This window comes from Diabrotica undecimpunctata, chromosome 8, assembly GCF_040954645.1.
Source record: "Diabrotica undecimpunctata isolate CICGRU chromosome 8, icDiaUnde3, whole genome shotgun sequence".
Lineage (NCBI taxonomy): Eukaryota > Metazoa > Arthropoda > Insecta > Coleoptera > Chrysomelidae > Diabrotica > Diabrotica undecimpunctata.
The window spans coordinates 73866990-73887544 of NC_092810.1; positions in this window are offsets into that span (position 1 = coordinate 73866990).

Genomic DNA, 20555 nt, shown 5'->3' on the forward strand with positions numbered 1-20555 from the left:
ACTAAATACAGTTTCCATGGATTTTATTTCAAATTTAGTTCTCAGTCCAACAGGAAAAAAGCATATACTAGTGATAGTTGATTTATATACAAAATTTATTAAACTATATCCCTGCTCCAGAACAAATGTTAAAACATTAAAATTATATATTAATCAATTTTTCGAAGAAATAGGACCATTTAGAAATTGCATAATAGATAATGCTACATATTTTAACAACCAAAAATTTCCCACGTTGGGCGCCAAATTGTTATGATGTGTTGTTTGTTTGAATGATGAGCAATGAGTATTTTTAATAATATAATGTATAGGGTTTTTATCGCGGTTCTCAAAGAATTAGTTTGTAATTACTTTTTTAAATTATCTTTATTATAACTATTATGAAACACACACATATATATATATATATATATATATATATATATATATATATATATATATATATATATCTAACCTAGCCAATGTAAATTGGCTCTAGGTGATCTAGAGAATTCCACTCTTTTCTATTAATAATTTTGTTGACATTTAGGCTTTTCAGATCAGAATAAACACTTAAATCAGTAAATATATATAAATTAAACATTTTAAACTAACATTATTATTATAACCCCACTTATATTCCTAATTATTTAAAATGTCACTTGGAGAGTAAGTATATCTGTCTGTCACTCACATATGTATAGTTGGTTGCCTAGTCACATGGCTCACTTAAATATATCTACCACATTATAATTACTAAAATACAACTTTTTACAATTATTATATGCTAATTTCTTAAAAATGCCCTCACATAAATATATTTTTATTAAATTTTCTAGTATATAACTTCTTAAAATAAACAAATACTTTTTATATCTAATATTATTTAGTATATAACTTATAAATTATTTTCTTTAAACACTAATCATATCAATATATATATATATATATATATATATATATATATATATATATATATATATATATATATATATATATTGATATGATGTGTTGTTTGTTTGAACGATGAGCAATAAGTATTTTTAATAATATAATATATAGGGTTTTTATCGCGGTTCTCAAAGAATTAGTTTGTAAGTACTTTTTTAAATTATCTTTATTATAACTATTATGAAACACACACACACACATATATATATATATATATATATATATATATATATATATATATATATATATATATATATATATATATATATATATATATATATATATCTAACCTAGCCAATGTAAATTTAAAATAAACTATCTTTAAATTGATATTCTTATAAAACTAATTAAATTCTATAGACAATGTAAAATTTAAACAAACTATCTTCAAAATTGAAACTGTTATGACACTAACTAAATTATATTAACAAAATTTTGTACCTTTCTTTCACTGAATACCTAAATGAACTGTTTTCCGCTATATAGATTCTAATCACCACTGACTGTCTTCGTACTTCGGTTATCCTTGTTTTAGTGAAATTACTTTTTCCAATTATCAGCTTCTACCAATTTAAGATATATTTTTCTTCACCAGCATTTATAAACCACCAAGCAAACCAGCAAAACAGCATTTATATTTATTCTTCTTTTTAATATACCAATATCCAATTATTATAAGTTGATTTATACTAATCTTCAATCATAATATAATTTTAATTTCTTCCAATATACATCCAATATTCTTCTAATATACTTTTTTAATCTTCAATAATTATTTGTGTATAATTATAAATGTGCATTAAAATATATGCATAATTTTTAATCTTCATTTACCTCACTATATTAAACAATTGGACTATTTGTAACTGAATGGACTGGACCTACTTTCTTACTAAAACTTTTCTGACTGCACTATCTTGAAAATTCTGAACAATTGACTTCACTAACTAAATAAGTTTATCTTCTACTAACTTTCATAATAAAACTGGCCATCTTATAACTTTCTGACTGACTTACTAAAAAACTGTCTCTTGAATCCAAATCACGGGTATTTATATCTTTTTGGATGTTCTAGAATCATCTGGTAAGAGATCATGTTCCATTTGTTCTATTACTTCTATATGGATGTTCTCGAAAAAAAAAATATGTTCGTTCCACAGACATAACCATTATTTCGAGAATGTTCGACCGTAAACAATGGTCAAATTCTGCATTCTGGAGAATTCGTTATTGTTCTATTGATAATTTTGTTTACATTTAGGCTTTTCAGATCAGAATAAACATTTAAATCATTAAATATATATAAATTAAACATGTTAAACTAACATTATTATTATAACCCCACTTTATATTCCTAAAAATTCTTAATTTCTGTCAGTCACTTACTGTATAGTTGGTTGCCTATGCACATGGCTCACTTAAATATATTTACAACATTAAAATACAACTTTTTACAATTATTATATGCTAATTTCTTAAAAATGCCCTCACATAAATAATTTTTATTAAATCCTCTAGTATATAACTTATTAAAATAACCAAATATCTAATATTATCTAATGTGTAACTTATAAATTAATTTTTTAAATAATATCATTTCAATATATATATACATATATATATATATATATATATATATATATATATATATATATTGTTATGATGTGTTTTTTGTTTGAATGATGAGCAATGAGTATTTTTAATAATATAGGGTTTTTATCGCGGTTCTCAAAGAATTAGTTTGTAAGTACTTTTTTAAATTATCTTTATTATAACTATTATGAAACACACATATATATCTAACCTAGCCAATGTAAATTTAAAATAAACTATCTTTAAATTGATGTTCTTATAAAACTAATTAAATTCTATAGACAATGTTAAATTTAAACAAACTATCTTCAAAATTGAAATGGTTATAACACTAACTAAATTATATTAACAAAATTTTGTACCTTTCTTTCACTGAATGCCTAAATGAACTGTTTTCCACTATATATATTCTAATCACCACTGAATGTCTTCGTATTTCGGTTATCCTTGTTTTTGTGAAATTTCTTTTTTCAATTATCAGCTTCTACCAATTTAAGATATATTTTTCTTCACCAGCATTTATATACCACCAAGCAAACACCATTTATATTTATTCTTCTTTTCAATATACCAATATCCAATTATTATAAGTTGATTTATACTAATCTCCAATCATAATATAATTTTAATTCCTTCCAATGTCCATCCAATATTCTTTTAATATACTTTTATAATCTTCAATAATTATTTGTGTATAATTATAAATGTGCATTAAATATATGCATAATTTTTAATCTTCATTTAACTCACTATATTAAACAATTGGACTATTTGTACTTGATTCACTGACTCCAACTAACTTTCATATTTCTTATTAAACTGCTTGACTGACTTACTAAAACTGTGAACAATTGACTTCACTAACTAATCTACTAACTTTCATAATAAACTGCTTGACTTCTGACTAAAAACTTCTGACTGACTGACTTACTAAAAACTGCCCTCTTGAATCCAAATCACGGGTTTTTATATCTTTTCGGATATTCCAGAATCATCTGGTAAGAGATCATGTTCCAATTTGTTCCATTACTTCCATATAGATGTTCTCGAAAAAAATATCTGTTCGATCCACCGCCATAATCATTATTTCGAGAATGTTCGACTGTAAACAATGGTCACACTCTGCACTCTGGAGAATTCGTTAATGTTCCATTGATAATTTTGTTGACATTTAGGCTTTTCAGATCAGAATAAACATTCAAATTAGTAACTAACACTCTAATTTAATAAAATACACAATTCAAACAATATATTATTATAACCCCACTTATATTCGTAAAAATTCTTAATATGACACTTGGAGTATGTATAGTTGGTTGCCTAGTCACATGGCTCACTTAAATCTATTTACAACATTAAAATACAACTTTTTACACTTATTATATGCTAATTTATTAAAAATGCCCTCACATAAATATATTTTTATTAAATTCTCTAGTATATAACTTATTTAAAACAACCAAATATCTAATATTATGTAGTATATAACTTATAAATTATTTTCTATAAACCCTAATTGTCACAATATATATATATATATATATATATATATATATATATATATATATATATATATATATATATATATATATATATAAACAACACAGTTTATGAGGGCTGCAGTCAGGAAGTTTGGCCGAGATGTTACAGAAACACTCTTTTGACTTTTGGTATAGCTTTCGGAATTGTTTTTATTCCTTCTTCAAGACACTGTAATTAGAAGAATGTGTAAATATTTACAATATAACACAAATTGTCAATGCAACTTACTAGTCATCGAGGTTATTTATATAAAGCTACGACACTCAACATTAACAACACACATATAAAATATATCACATAAAATAATGAACAAAATACATTTTAAAATTTAGTTAATGATTAATTACTATTTAAATGGGAATAAGCCACAATTAAAGGTTAAAATACGTTAAAATATGTTAAAATAAACGTATTTTAACCTTTAATTGTGGCTTTTCCCCATTTAAATAGTAATTAATTTAAAATGCCACAAGAAAATAGCTTCAGAACAATATTAGTTAATGATAGTAAAATTTCGTTTGTGACATCTTTTAATGGTGTGTTTTAACTGATCCATAGAGAATAGAAAGAAAAAACAAAAATAGTATGATTAAAATGTAATTAAGTGTTCTTCATGTTTTATTAATGGAAGTAGTAAATTAAACCTGTCTTGATGGTATGCAACATGTTTTGCATGCAGGTGTATTATGGTGTGTATATGTAAAAGTAAATCTTTATTTTATTTTTGATGTTTTTTTTTTATCAGACTTTTTATTTATACAAGACGTATTGGATTTTATGAAACACATTTCCAAGAAAACACGTATTGAATGTTTTGTTTCCTTCGCCAAAATACAGGAATCCTCGAAATTAAATAGTAAGGAAGTAATCTTAATACTTTATGGCCATAATTCTTAGCCAGCCTGCCCATAACATATTTTTTTTCACATTTAACTAATTTTAATAGTTCTACAAGTTGTTTTTTTGCGTAAGAATCCATAAAATATATATTTCATGTTTTGATAAAAATTCTTGAATTTCAGCTTTGTTTGAATTAGTGTTTGGAATTTTACTCTTTAGTCTATAATAATTCGGAACATTATCCAAAATAATAATGCTTTTTCTTATTAATTTAGGTAGTAATTGCTGCTCAAACAACTTTTCAAACACAGTACTGTCCATGTCTTGATGATAATCTAAGCGACAATCACTTACACTCATCGACAGCGACAATCGCTTTATTACAGTAGAGAGTAATAAAGCATCTTTTACCGATCCTGATTCTCCCCCACAATGTAAAATACAAATTCTCTTCCCTCTAGAGGGACGAATATTGGTGACGCAATTTTTACTACCATCGGTCCAACATTTTTAACTATATCGTGGGTGTCCAAATAATACAAGTTCTTCCCTTCACTCCTAAAAGACGTTAGACCCTCCAAATAATCGAACCTTCACTTTATTAAAAGGTTGGATTCCATTGCCTGCCATTTATTCATTGTTTTAAACATAAAACCAAGATTTTAAAAACCTCCAAAAAGTAGTTTGATGGCACTCGGGGATTATTTCTTTGTTTCTTAGTTCACTCAAAAGGTAATTTAAAGTTCGTAAGTTATTCACTGAATACATATATGATATATTGGTTCCCGTATAGCTAATAAATGAAAATTCGGTAATACTCGATGGGCACCAGAGTCCTTTCATTTTTTTTCTGATTTAACCATCGTCGAAAAAAGACCTAAGAAAAAATATCTAATTTTACTTTTTAAGGAATTATGCTTAAAATTCTGTATTTTTTATCAATTAATTAATCAGTAAATATGATTAACCTTCCTAATACCGGGTGGGGCGAATTTTCGCCCCCAGGTCTAAGGTTTTTATTAATATCTTTAATTAAGTTTAATCAATCGCTTTGACGGTTTAGGACATTGGTAGTTGACATATTAAGGGTACAAAGAAGTAGTAAAACCCAAAATACCGCGAACATAAAATTAAATATTCTCGTCGGATTTCGCGAAAAAGTATGTGGGGCGAGAATTCGCCCCACGTGGTATCGAGTGTTTTTACATTCTACAAGTCTTATTTTATCAGTTTAGACGAAAGTTTTGGAAAATGGTTACTAATGACTGTACTAATTACTTGCTCTAATGTGCAATCGCATTCTTTACATATAAGCAGTTGATTGTAATGTGTTTCCCTTATCTTTGAAATATCATTCTTGCTATTACATATTGGGAACTTTTATAATTCTCCTATTAGCATATTTTTGTGTAGATTCTTCGAAGCATCACTTTCTAGTTGGGATTGTCTCTCTAAGAATTTGTAAAGTACAATTAGCCCTAAGTACGTCTGATATCTGATAACTGCTAAAATTACCTGTTTAGTGGGTGAGTTTCTGAATGTGACTGTCTTCTGTCTTTGATTTTTAATTTGTTGAATTGGTACTAAACAAAGTATACAGACAATAAAGAGTTAAAAAAATGGTCAGATCAATGAGATACATAGAATCCTTGCGCTTAAAAGTGAAGCAAAGTACTGGGGCGAGAAGTCGCCCCACCTGGTACTGGTCGTTTTAAAATTCACCCGGTATTATTAAGGTTAACTAAATAATATTTTGATGAGTACTTACTGTTGTAAACGTTAAGCACAATTTTGTTTTGCATCGTTTGTTTGATGAATATAACCAGAACGTTTTCAGGTTCAGACTCGTCTTCACTTCCTGAAATAGTGGCAGGGATGTACAGAACATCATCACTAATCATTTCTATATCACTCATATTCAAAGTTATTACACTGATTTCTGTTCTAAATGAACGACAAAAGACAAATGAAGTTCTTTTCAAATAAACTTTCTTCTCACAGAAGACCATTTGGTGATAATTTGATTAAGTAAACACTATTCTTTTACCTGAATAAAATTCTAAGAAATTTTCTAATCTCTTATAAACACTTGCTTTACGTACCTAGAAATTTTTAATTGTGAATTATAAGTACAAATGCAATTAACTGATTAAATTTAAATAGGTACACAAAATTATGCTTAAAATTTTATATACCAATAGGTAACAACTGGCTTAACGAAAGACTATAAGGGTGACTATTCGTTACAGCATTAAGGGAGTACAGTCATTTTGTGCTTGATATCGGGCCAGTCTCTTAATCTGGGGAATTCCATCTGAATTATCTTGCAACGGATAGTACATTGTTTACTTCTGACAAACCTGTCAAACTCAAACGAGATATAAAATTAGTAAGAAAATATAAATAAATCTTATTTGATAGTAAATTTAATTATTATATAAACTAAATAAGATGTTTTTTTTTTTACCGCATCAACCCCTAGGGTTATTAGCGGGTGGTATATCTTTATTTTAGAAAAGTTACATTTAGTATATTATTAAAATTTACATAACAGTTTTGTAAAATACAAACATTTTATGTTATGTTACAGTTTGTTATACAGTTTACAATTTTTGATAAAATTTATTGTATTGCTGATGTCTTCTTTTAGAGTTTCTTTCAAATTGTGTTTTAGTTTTGCTGTCGATCTTGCTGTTGAGTACACTGGACAGTCTATCATTATATGTTGCACTGAAAATGGTATTTGACAGATGTGGCAAATCGGCTGAGGGTCCTTGGAGATGATGTATCCATGTGTAAATTTTGTATGACCTAGCCGCAGTCTGTTAATAACTACTTGGTCATGTCTTTTAGCTGGGAGCGGTAGTAAAGCAGAAGTAACATCTGGTTTGATACTTTTTAATTTTGCTTCTGTTTGGTTCCATTTTACTTGCCAGATTTTGTTCATGTAAGTTTTTATTAATGTTTTTTGGTCTGAAATTGGTATGTTTTGCATAATAGGAATTGTCATGTTATTGATAGTTTCTGTTGCTGCTTTATCAGCTGCTTCATTACCCTTTATCCCAACATGGGATGGTACCCATAAAAATGTTATGTTTTTACCACATGTTTGGGCATTGTATAGCATGTCTTTTATTAATGCTAAATTGGCATGAGTAGGATACATCTGCTTGACACCATTTAAGGCACTTAGAGAATCTGATATAATAAGAAAGTTTGTATCAATGCTGGTACATTGGTTCAGTGCGTTGAAGATTGCCTGCAGTTCTCCAGTATATATGCTACACTCCTTGGCTAGACGGGTGACAGAGGTGTTGTCTTCAAAAATAGCTGCAGCAGCTACACCATTACTGCTTTTAGAGGCATCAGTAAAAATTAGTTTGAAATCAGGGTATCTGGAGATGGTAGAAATAAGATGTTTAAAAATAATAATTATGTTTATATATTTTTTTTTAATGAGAACTGTCATAAAAAGAACAGATGATTCAATATTGTTATTAATTGGATGACATTTATGACTTAAATTTTGACAATCGTTAGGAATCGAATCATTTATTGATAGATATTCTTTTAATTTTACTTCTCATTTAATGTCTGTATTTTGTTAGTTATTTTTAATGTAGTTTTTATATTAAATCTACTTAGAATAAATAGATAAACGAATTGATCAAGACTAGTGAATCAATGTGATGAACCGCTATTTAGTGACGCTACCCGTGACGCATTCCCCTTGTGGCGCTAATTACGTCACGCTCGTCTCAGCATTTTACTATAGAGAAAAAGGTAATCATCGTCAGTACAGAAGCTTCGCTTCAATAAAAAATGTAGTTAAGTTCGTGTGATCTTAAGCTTCAGACTTAAGATGTCTCGGAGCTTACAGTTGCCGTTAACACTCAACCTACTTGATACGTAACAATCCTGATACGGGAGTTGTAATTGGTAAGTAGAAAGAAAACAAAAGATGTGGATAGACATAAGTTGTAGGTCGTGCACCATCACAGCTATCCGAGAAATAGCTACCGACAAGGTGAGAAATTCCACTTATGGTGGCAAGTAGGAAGAAAAGTTTGAATGAGTGACTGAGTGGAGGATGTTAGAATCCAATACTACAAACACTATACCCAAAGGTAGACATGCCAATAAATCAGACGAAAATATCTATTTGTCGGGAAAAGGAGATATAGTTCATTATCTCATATAGTTAAATTCGAAATAATGAAAGGAAACCACGAAAGGAACAAAGAAACTTTTACATTTCAACGTTTTGGAGTAGGAAATAATATTTACTATTTTATTACCTTAGTTTTTTTAAAATAGATATATTATTTTTTATTATAAAATCTGTAATAAATTATTTATTATGCACATTTAAGATGCAAAATTAATAAAAAAGTTTATTTATTTTATGTGTAGTTAATTATTATTAAAGTTTATTATATTTAACAAATTACTGTATTAATTGTAAACTGAATGTAATTGAATATTTAACGGGTAAAACAAACGTAATTATAAAAAGTATCATCCGTTGTTTTTGCCTTGAAATAAAAATATCAAAGAATCAAGGTTGACACTTTGTTAGAACAACAATTACAGTAATAAATTTAGAAAGTAAGTGGATTTTCACATGTAAGAATTACAAGATTATACCAGAAAAAATAAAGAAAATATCATCCAACTAATTTTTCATTTTAACTTATAAAAATTGCAATAGAATTTAACATTTGTTTATTTACGTCTAACTTAGGTATAAAAACCATTGCAATAAAAGGATAAAGTGAAAATGTAAGATTAATAACATTTGACGAGATTAACTAAGTTAGTAAATTAATATTTAATTTACTCTTCTTCTTCTTAAAGTTCCATCTCCTATCGGAGGTTGGATATCATAACGGCTATGGTCACTTTGTTGGCTGCTGTTCTGAAAAGTTGTAGTGAACTACAGTTAAACCATTCTCTAAGGTTCCTCAGCCAGGAGATGCGTCTTCTTCCTATGCTTCTTCTTCCTTGGATCCTTCCTTGCATAATAATTCTCAGCAGCTCATATTTTTTTCCTCTGGTTATGTGACCCAAATACTCTAGTTTTCTTCTTTTTATGCTGTTCATAATTTCTAACTCCTTATTTAGACGTCGTAGTACCTTAGCATTGGTAATCCTTTGAACCCACTGAATTTTTAATATTCTTCTGTAACACAACATTTCGAACGCTTCTATTTTTCTTATGTGTTGTTTCTTCAATGCCCAAGCTTCCATTCCGTATAGTAAGATATTAATTTACTCACATATCATAATTGCTTGAATAAGGACAAAGTCAGTAGTTATATATGGGCTTGCAATTCCTTTAAGAGTTATTGTGAACTTATACATCTAGGAGTGAAAGAAACCCTGGCCAATAGACCGGCAACCAATTCTGTACTTTCAACATCTTGTGTTGTAGAACATCCTTCTCCAACCACCAATTACTCTACCAACACTTGCCCCAACTAAGCTATCACCGAGGCATGTGGTGAGGCTGCTGTAGTAGGTATTTAAATTTAAGAATGCCTCGGAAAAGAGGGGCATTCTCAAGTTTTTACTTTGTTGCCGTTAAGCTCATTTGTCTACGAGGTTCATTAGGCTTATCCCTTGTAGTGAGTTTTGCGTGTGGTTAGTCTTCCAAACTTCATTCAGACGGTAGAAGGGCCAAGACCAAGACTAGACTACTATAAGTTCTTGGATTGTTTTTGTGTTAGTTTTGTGATATCTTTGGTTCCCCTGACCGATTTTTTTGGGGAAAGGAATACCTAAAAACTAAAGGTCAAATGCGAATACATAAAATATATATGAACCATATATTCACGTATAAAATAGAAAACAAAAGCTGATTAACAATGATTTCTCTGTGGAAATCACAAAAAACGAAGTCAAGAACTTTTCCGCAGGATTTTTAGAAATAGTAGAAATGCTTTCATAGTAAAAATACGGTTCAAGTAGTTTGTATCTTTTTCAACTAAGCACAGATCATACGGGATGATTCTTACCTTACAATATCTATCTATCTATTTTGTATTGTATTCATATCTTAAACGACGTGGTTAAATGATTAACTTTCAATACCTTATATATTCGTTTTAACCTGATTCTGCGGTATAATAAAAGTATCTGAAACTATCCTTTAGTTTCCCCCGTAAATGTCGATGCAGCGTTCAATTTTTGAAGCTTGAAATTAAATTTTTCAGGTTCGTTATAAAGAACATTGATCGTCAAGGATATTAAGCACATCTTTGTAAATTGACTGACATCTTAAGAACTTCAAATCAAGTTACTTGATAATTGTTCGATACTAAAAATTTTTTAATTTTTACAATTTCGATTGAAATTCTATTTTTTTTTTCAAGATTTAACCATGTAATTGTCGTTTAACTTTCTGATGTAAACCATTAAACTGATATTTCTAATAAGTTATTTTTCGTTGGTGTGGTGGCGTAATATTTTCTTTATCTCTATGGAACCGATGTGTGCTAACTATACCAAATGCATGTTGAATTGCCCGTGAAAATGGCGTCAGTTATACAATTTACCTAAGGTATCTTCATAAACAAAAGCTTTATCTATTTAACACAACTTTTACTTAGGATCTATTAAAAGATCATTCTGATCCTAAAATGTAGTTCTGTAAGAGATTAATGAATGATAATTAATAGTTTATAGACTATACAAGCAAACACAAAAGTCAAATTCTGTTCTGAAATTAAAAAAATATCTATTAACACTGACAATAAATTTCTTATATAAAATTTAAAATAGAGTCGTCGGTGCTTCGTGTGTGTCGGTGAGTCGTAATGTATTGCACGGCGACGAATATGCGGATGTAACCATACCAAGTCTCTCTAAAAATAAAATCTTCGACGTAAAGTCAACTCGGTTTCTGAGTAACACTTAAATAAAACAAAGTCATTGATACCTGCAACAGTCCATGCAGAGTACGTGTTGGGCAACGTGTTGCTCTGGCACAATTATAAAAGGCGCACATCTTATCGACGGTGTCTACATCACCTTTAGTTTCGTTATATGTCATGATTATCTCTGGTTTTCCTGTCACTTCATCTACCGCATCATCGTGATGTTAAGTTAATGAAAGGATCATAGTCTTTTCTTTTTACGTATATATGAAACAATGGTGGTCTTTTCCTGAAACCCAAACATGCTTGATTTTTCAGGCATCTTAGGATGGGTAAATTCAACTAAAAGTACATTTTTCATTTTTTCTTATTGTTAGAAGAATAGTTAGTTTATCTTCGTAAAGTTTGTCTGCTACTTGAGTGCTTGTAAAGAAATTGTCAATAGTTACATTTCTATCTGTTTTAGATATTGGCGTTACACATATTAATAATATGTAACGTAAAGGAAAACGCGCAAAAGTTCAAAAATATGAAAATAAGACTCTATTACAAACACTAAAACATTGTTTAAAACAGAATGGTTCCCTTGGTAAATTCAAGAAGGTTAATCGGTCCGTTCACAAAAAAAATTTAAAGTAAAATGTTATTTTTACAAAAAGTGTAAAAGATAAAACATTGATATTTTTATCATAGCATGCTTTAAATATAAATTAAATGGCTCCTCTGCATTAGGGGATTTGTGAAAAATATTTTCCCATTATCTTCTTTTCTATAATTTGGCCATTGCACGTCATGCCAGCGAAAAGGTTCTCTTTGATCGTCTTTTTTCCTAGATACCAATGGCCCCTTTAACAGAGAAGCAAGTTCGAAAAAATCCTCATAGGCCATCTCCACTAGTTCAAATTTTGAACTTGTTGATCAGACCAGCTGGTACCAATCATGAGGAAGAAAAATTTTTATATGCCATCTTTTCTTTTTTTTTCTCGATCATAAAGTGTGCTACATCTACCTCCATGTGGGTATGCCCAGGTACCATAAACTGATGATCCACTACTTGCACGTTTACATCTGATCTCTGTAATATTGACATAATCATGGTTGAAATATGTGAAATTTTATTTTGCCCTCCACATTTATCTGAATAAAGCACAACATGGGTAACTTCAGGAGGCAATATATTCAACCTTATTGGTTTCTCTTTTTGCAATACATTCGTGCCACATAAAATGTTTTGATTTTCCATTTTCATCCATTACAGTGAGGTTGAATGTCCATAGCTGCCGTTTGTAAAAAGGGACTTTAATAATGGGTTTGGTAGACATTGCTGCAGGTCAAAAGTAAAACATTTCATTTCTTTGGTATATTGAGCTAAAAGCTTGTGTTGTTTTTTTATTCTGATATACCTGTTCTCCAGAGATCATATAATTTTCCTTTTCTATTGCTGCAGATTCTTTCTCTGTTCCGTCGCTACATTTCAGTAGCATAACAAGCTTGTCGCATTTATTTCAAGTATTTGTTTGAGGCTTTTTAAACGACAAATTTAATTTATGAAATTTTGATCTATAATATGGATACATCATAGGGTTTAGGTATGATTCCTTGTACAGGGAATACATTGCTTCTAGGGCCAAATGTGATGGTAGAAACTTTTTATTTGTTTGGGGGCGTAAGTCGTGGCTTTCGTAACTCGGGAAACTCAAAATATGCTTACTGACTTCTTCTAATTTTTCTTTAGACCACTTGTTTGGTGGAATATTCTTTCCTTGGGCAGAATTAGTCTTTGTTTCCGCAGGTGATGCTCTTTTTTTTAAGCGATAACTTTTATGAAATTGTCTGTTTCATTGAAAGTCACAAAAAAGCATTTACGGCAAACAGAAATATGGCTCATTTATTCGTAAAAAATATTTGTAGGTTTTGAGGCGAAATTTTTCTTTATCTGGATCGTCTGTACGAGGCTTCTGCGGTTTTTTGTCATGTATGGTGGAAAGACTGGCTATATAAGCTGCTCTCTTGTCGTGATTGCCTAAACTCTAATATGCGGAAAAAAATTCTTTGAAATGGTCTTTTTGGAATTATTTTACCATTTTTTGTTACATATGACTTACCCGAAATACGATTTTTTTTTGTAATTCTCTAGCCTTTCTTGTGTCCGGTGGTTTTTTCAGCTGTTGGCATGATTTTGTGCGGTCTAAACTGCTTTTGATGGTAGTATTATTATTTATCATCAAAATAGAATTGCTTTCAGGAATGTAATGCAAATCTGCTATCAACTCATCATCGGAACTATATTCATGTGTAGGTTTTACCAGTGAAGTTAAATTTTGATCTGGAACAATAAAATATGTTTACACTCAAGTAATTTTATATTAATATCACCAACCTTCTGAAAATAATATCTCGTCTCTACTGCTTGAGTTTGTGTGTTGTTCAGGTTGAACAGACATTGATGTAGAAGAATAGACATTGTCTATTCTTCTACATTGGATCATCAGGTTGAATAGACATTAATATACAGTTTTGCTCTGTAACCAAAATGACATTTAGCTTATAAGCCGAATTCTGCAAGTTAGGTTATGCAACAATTCAAATTAAAAAAATCTAAGATCTAATTAGCAGAACTATTACTACAGCAGGGATCATTATAGTCAGGCTCTGGCATAAAGTGCTTTTCATATGAATGTAGGGTATATTCTACACTTTCTTTCAAAATCATTTCAGTTAAACTAATATTGGTCTCTAGCCTTATGTAATTCCCACCATCATCTAAAATAACATCAAAATTTTAACCAATCTCTCTTTCTAAAAATATAATAAACTGAAAAACTTACCTTTATTTTCAGAAATAACCAGGTCACAAGAATCGCTCTTACTAGAAACATTAAATTATTTTTCTTCTCTTTTTCTCAAAGCGTCTTTAATTTTTTCCCATCTACTTGAAAACCCACTCATATTTTTTCAATTTAAATAAACACAAATATATAAATAAACAGACAGTTTAAACAAAAAATTTCTGAACACGTGGTAGTCGTAATATCAAACCAAACTGAACTGTTTTTGGTTAAATTATTTTCTGCATGTAACGTTTTATACGCGCATAAGTCACCGACGGGACGACAAGAGAAAACAAGTTCTGGATCTCTTCACAAAGTCCGTGTTTTTGACAAACTCAAGTTGGTATTTTCTCAGTTTGGTTATTATGCACACTTTGCAATAACAGCTGTAAAAATGCATAGTAGACTAAAGTGCTTAGAGACAAATCACCTACACATGTTTATCAAAAAAAAAATCGGAAAATTTGACTTATATGCTTACTCACCTAAGTCACCTCACAATTTTTTTAAAATATGGGTACATCGAACTCGGCTGATTATATAACTATATATTATCTTTTTTCTATTCATTTTTCTTCTACACATATAGCCATTATTTTTATTCAATCATATTTCTTGCCAGAATTTTTAATCTTTTCAACTTCTTTATATTGTTTTGGTCTCTCAGATTTTATTATCATTACCGATAATAATACCAATACGATAGTTGAAATACTTGAAGAACTATTTTCGCTATTTTCACGTTATTATTTTATTACTGATAGAGTTAAATACGTATAGCACCTGCTTTGTATAAAATAGTAACTTAAAGTGTTTGGTATAATAATAAAGTAAGCCCTGGAAGAAATCTTAAACTTAAAAATTGAAAAATTGTCGCATTAAATTAGCAAGTAGCACACTCTACATGCATGTAAAAAAATTAAATATTTCTATCTAAGAATTATCATTTGCGGTATGATTCTAGATTTACTAACTTAGATTTACGACAGTGTATGACTGAAAATTATATATGGGCCATTAATTAGTGTGAAAATTGAATTCTGAATATGCAAAGTCTTAATTAACTGAATATATGTATAGTAATATACCTACATACATTAAAACCGAGGAATTCTAAAGCAAGGCCATCAAATAAGACTGCAAAAAATGCAAAAAGATCTGTAAAAACAAAAATTATCAAGTAAGGAATGCTTTCTTGATGACTAAGAGAATAAACTGTTATCTATTATTTCTTGTAATCAAAAAATATATTCAAATTATAAATAATTGATTACGATAATAAATGAAATTGAAATATAAATATTAGAAAAAATTGTACCTAATTTCGATCATTAATCATCGAGCTAGGTTCTAACTCTATGTCTTTAATGAAACAACAAAATTATAAACACTAAATGATATAAATAAAACTTTAACTTAATGTTCATCATTTGGTAAAAAGTACGAAATACAAAATTAATTAAAAAACAACTTAAAACAATTTATTTTAATAAATTTTATAAATTTTTTAAAAAATATTTCTATATAAGTCCTTAATTTAGACTCCAGTATGTTTAATTGTTATCAGGGAACAAGCTTCCTTGATAACATCATTGAAGACATGAGAAATATGGGAATACGGGCTTGGCGGAGAGTACGGGCTTATATCTGTCAGTTGACTACTCTTTGACTCCTATCGTGTCAGCTGTACTTCAATTCAAAAAAAGATAAAGTTGCTGTTTATCTATAAAAATCCATTTTTCTACTGAAAATTTATTTTATATTGTTAAAACGTCTCTCGGGTAGGTATGTGTAATATTTAACCAATATCTATCTTTCTATAGTTTTATTTTTTATATATTATATCTTACTTACTTCTTTTTAAACAATACGCACTTATTATCTTTAATATAATTTAACTAGTTCATCTAATAATAATTATATTTATTTTATCCTTGCCAATTTGCTATTTGTTATTTAATATTGTAATTATTTTCAATTTTCATATAACAAGGAAATATTTAAAGCATATAATGTTTTTTTTTGTATTCACAACCCCATGGCCACCTGAAGATACAAACAGGAAAGTTTTTAGATTCAGCTACATCAGCAACTACCCACTACATTCTGCAATCCTGTCTAACTACTTGAAGACATCAGAAGCCATCAATACCATTTAAAAATCTTTTTATGTAAAGCTATAGGCAAGATTTGTTTTGTTTGATTTTTATTTTATAAAAAAATTTCAATTTTATGTTTATTTATGTAGATACAATAAATATGATTATTTAATATCTTGGTTTATTTATCCTAGCCAAACTCATTGTTCAGATTTTCTTTTAAAACAAGACGTTCTCACACCTGAGAGACTGAGCTAATCGAGGCCTAACAATTGGCTCCCAAAGAAAGCTGTGAGTTTAATTGAAGTTTGTGAAAACCTAGATCGTAAAGGTCACACATTGACTCTTAACTTTCGAAGATAACAATGCCAATGCGGTATCGGCTTCCCTAATTAGATTTCTTTAGAAATTTCTTATTTTGTCATCAATTGCTGCCGAACTTAGACTTCCTCTAACATATTCATTGGTAATTTTATCCTTTTTTGTCATTCGACTCATCCCGCTAAGCATTCTCGTTTCCACTACATGCTTTCTTTATTGCACTTTCTTTTTAACTGCTCTCATTCAGTTCATTCAATTTTATAAAATTTAACTTTTAGTTTGATTAGAAGCATTCTGTCACACACTTTCTTTTCAGTTTTAATCATTTTCCTTCAAGAGCTTGTTTTCACTAATCCAATCATTATTCTTTATGTCTTAAAATATTTCCTACGAATACTACACCATCAGCAAATATTAAGGGTCATAAAATAATAGCCTGTATTTTGTCGCTTAGCTGATCTAACGTTATTAAGAATAAAAACTGAGTCTCGAAGTCATGCTACTTTCACGAGAAATTTACCAGTCCCTCCCACACCTGTTATAATACTAGTTGTTACCACCCCATATATATATATATATATATATATATATATATATATATATATATATATATATATATTTATATATAGTAAACTCTTAAATATTGGGGAAATTTGCAAGAAAGACTCTAATGAGTATCAATGAGTATAATTGTTTCGCCGAACGTTTTCGCCAAAGAGAATTAATTTGGCTTCTTCAGGGCAGAAAGAGTATAAATTCTAATTAGCTACCATATATTATCTATTAAAAACTTTATTGATCTTACCGTAACTTAGAATTGTAGAGTTAGAATGTTAAAAAACTTAGCTAGTAACAACATAGTGGTGTTTCTTGTTACTCTGTGGAGAAAAAGTTTTTTTTAACGTTGGAAATGTATGGTAGCTTTGAACTTAAAATGCAAAGGTTTACCCAATATTAATCGAAAAACCCAATATAACTACAATTTCGATTTTCGATTCGTCCTCTGCTCCTCAATTTATTTCATTAGAGACTATAAAGTGTAAACGCATGCCAAAAATAGATCATTTGAGAAAGGCACTCTGCCGAAACAGCTGTAGTGATAAGTTTTTATAATAAATTTTGTGTTTTATTGCTACTTATGTTGTTGGCTTACAGTTTTACCGATTACTTCATTAAAGTTCTTACATTCACGTATATCTTGTTGTTCTAATAATTTGAATAACATTTTATATCCTTTGATATGCGATAAGTTGACTTTCTCTCTTTCGGGTGATTTTTTTAATAATCACCATATATATTCGCTATCTAGAATCGACATGGCCAATTCTAATATTTTATCTTTAGCATCTTTTTCGGTTTCAAAACCTAGTCCTTAATGTAATGCTTCATACCCTCTCTTAGATTTACCCACATGTGCATTAAAATTAGCTTCAATTATAATTCTTTTCTTTAATGGAATATCTTTCAGCGTGTCTTCTATTTGATTATAGATAGCCTTTCTCTCATTTTCAACCAGCCCACCATTAGAATACAAAAAAAAAACAACATTCAAACTTTGTAAGTATAAATTTGACTGAGATTATTCTATCACTAGTTCTTACAACTCCTACTACGTTTTATTCACTTTTTATCATAAAGTATACTTCTTTCCTAGTATTACTTTTCACTACATACCAAAATTTGCAAATTTTACCTAGTTATTTCGTCCTTTGTGTCGTTGAATGTTAAAGACAATATACCATCTACCAACTCCATAATGTTATCAGTGTTATATGCAGCCGTAGAAGCTATATACTTCTAAGATCTAAAACGTTATCCTGATTTTTCTTACGTGTAATGGAATTCCTCTTGAAATAGTCTTCTCTCACAAATCCGAATGGAGACTCTGTTGACTTTCTGAACATTTTACCTCAAAAGATGCCATCATTTCAGTATAATATTGTTATGTTAGAGACGGTTTTTCACCATTACGGCATAAAAAGATTTGCGGACAGTTTATGCCTGAATACCTTTTCTATCAGCATCATGTCCAGTACGATTTGGCCAACATACCAGCAACGCAATCAACGTGCAGGATTAGCCCACACCCACTTACATTTTTATGTACACGCCAGAATTGATACCGTTAGGGCTGTACTGCAAGACAATGTATTGTTGCTTATATTTTGCCCCTAGGAGAAACTTGCTTTACATGGAATATAATATTGGTAATGATTAAATATCAATAATTTAATTTTTTGCTCTTTTGCATTTATTTATGGTAACTAGTAGAGTAGAGGTCCAACATCCGGACCGGATAAGACACTGAAGAAGAAGAAGTAGAGTAGAGGTACGTAGCAAATTTTTGTATTAACTTTCATCACGTACCAGAGGAACCTCAAAGTCCCATGAAGTTTTATGTAATAACGTTAATAATTAATACTTACATACATCAAATTTCACTATATATTTAATACAAAATTTATAAAATGTTTTTTTTTTTGGGTAAACTCTGTTTTTATTTCAGGTTGACATGTAATAATTATTGTTAATAGACATACGTATTCATCTTTGACTTAAAAATCCAATAGAAAGGAAGTTTAGGAAATTATGTAACACAATATTAGTTTTATCGTGAATAATATGTATCGGTTGATACTTAAAAGGTTGAAATACTCTTCTGTAATTTGTTTTATAGGGTGAGATCTAGAACTCATTCATGTCTTGAAGTTTCTGTCTAAAGGTTTTTTCTCAGGATTTCTTATCCAGAAATATTTGACTATGAAATGTTTTCCAATTGGGTTTGATTTGATGGTGGTATCTCAAACTTTGTATTTAAGACCAGAAATAACTGTGTATATTTCATAATTTACGCCTTGTGGATGTATTTTTTACCTTTTATTTCATCTTATTGCCTTCAAACATAAGACACTACTTTTCTCTACCACCTGATTGTGAGTTCTTTGTAATAAACCATGCTCTTTACTTTGCGCTTTACCAAAAAATCCTCTGCTCTAGATAAACCTAGCAACTTTTTATGAGCAGTTTCATCATCAGGTCAAATCTATAAAAGATACAACTTTCGCTTCAACATTTTTGATATCCAACTTATTTTTAAGAATTGACAAAAGTCTACATCACGAAGGCTTATAGTTTAGTCACATTCACAGTCTTAAGCATCCATGTCGACTCCATAAAATAATATTTACCATTATATACGTTTTAGTTTAAGCTACATATTCGGATGTGATTTGGAAAGAAAACTCCTTACTCTAATTAATAAAACTATTCAGAAGTAACCACTAAATTTTTAGTATATATATATATATATATATATATATATATATATATATATATATATATATATATATATCAGTATATATATATATATATATATATATTATATATGTATATATATATATATATATATATATATATATATATATATCAGTATATATATATATTATATATATATATATATATATATATATATATATATATATATATATATATATATATATATTTCATGTAATCGAATGAAC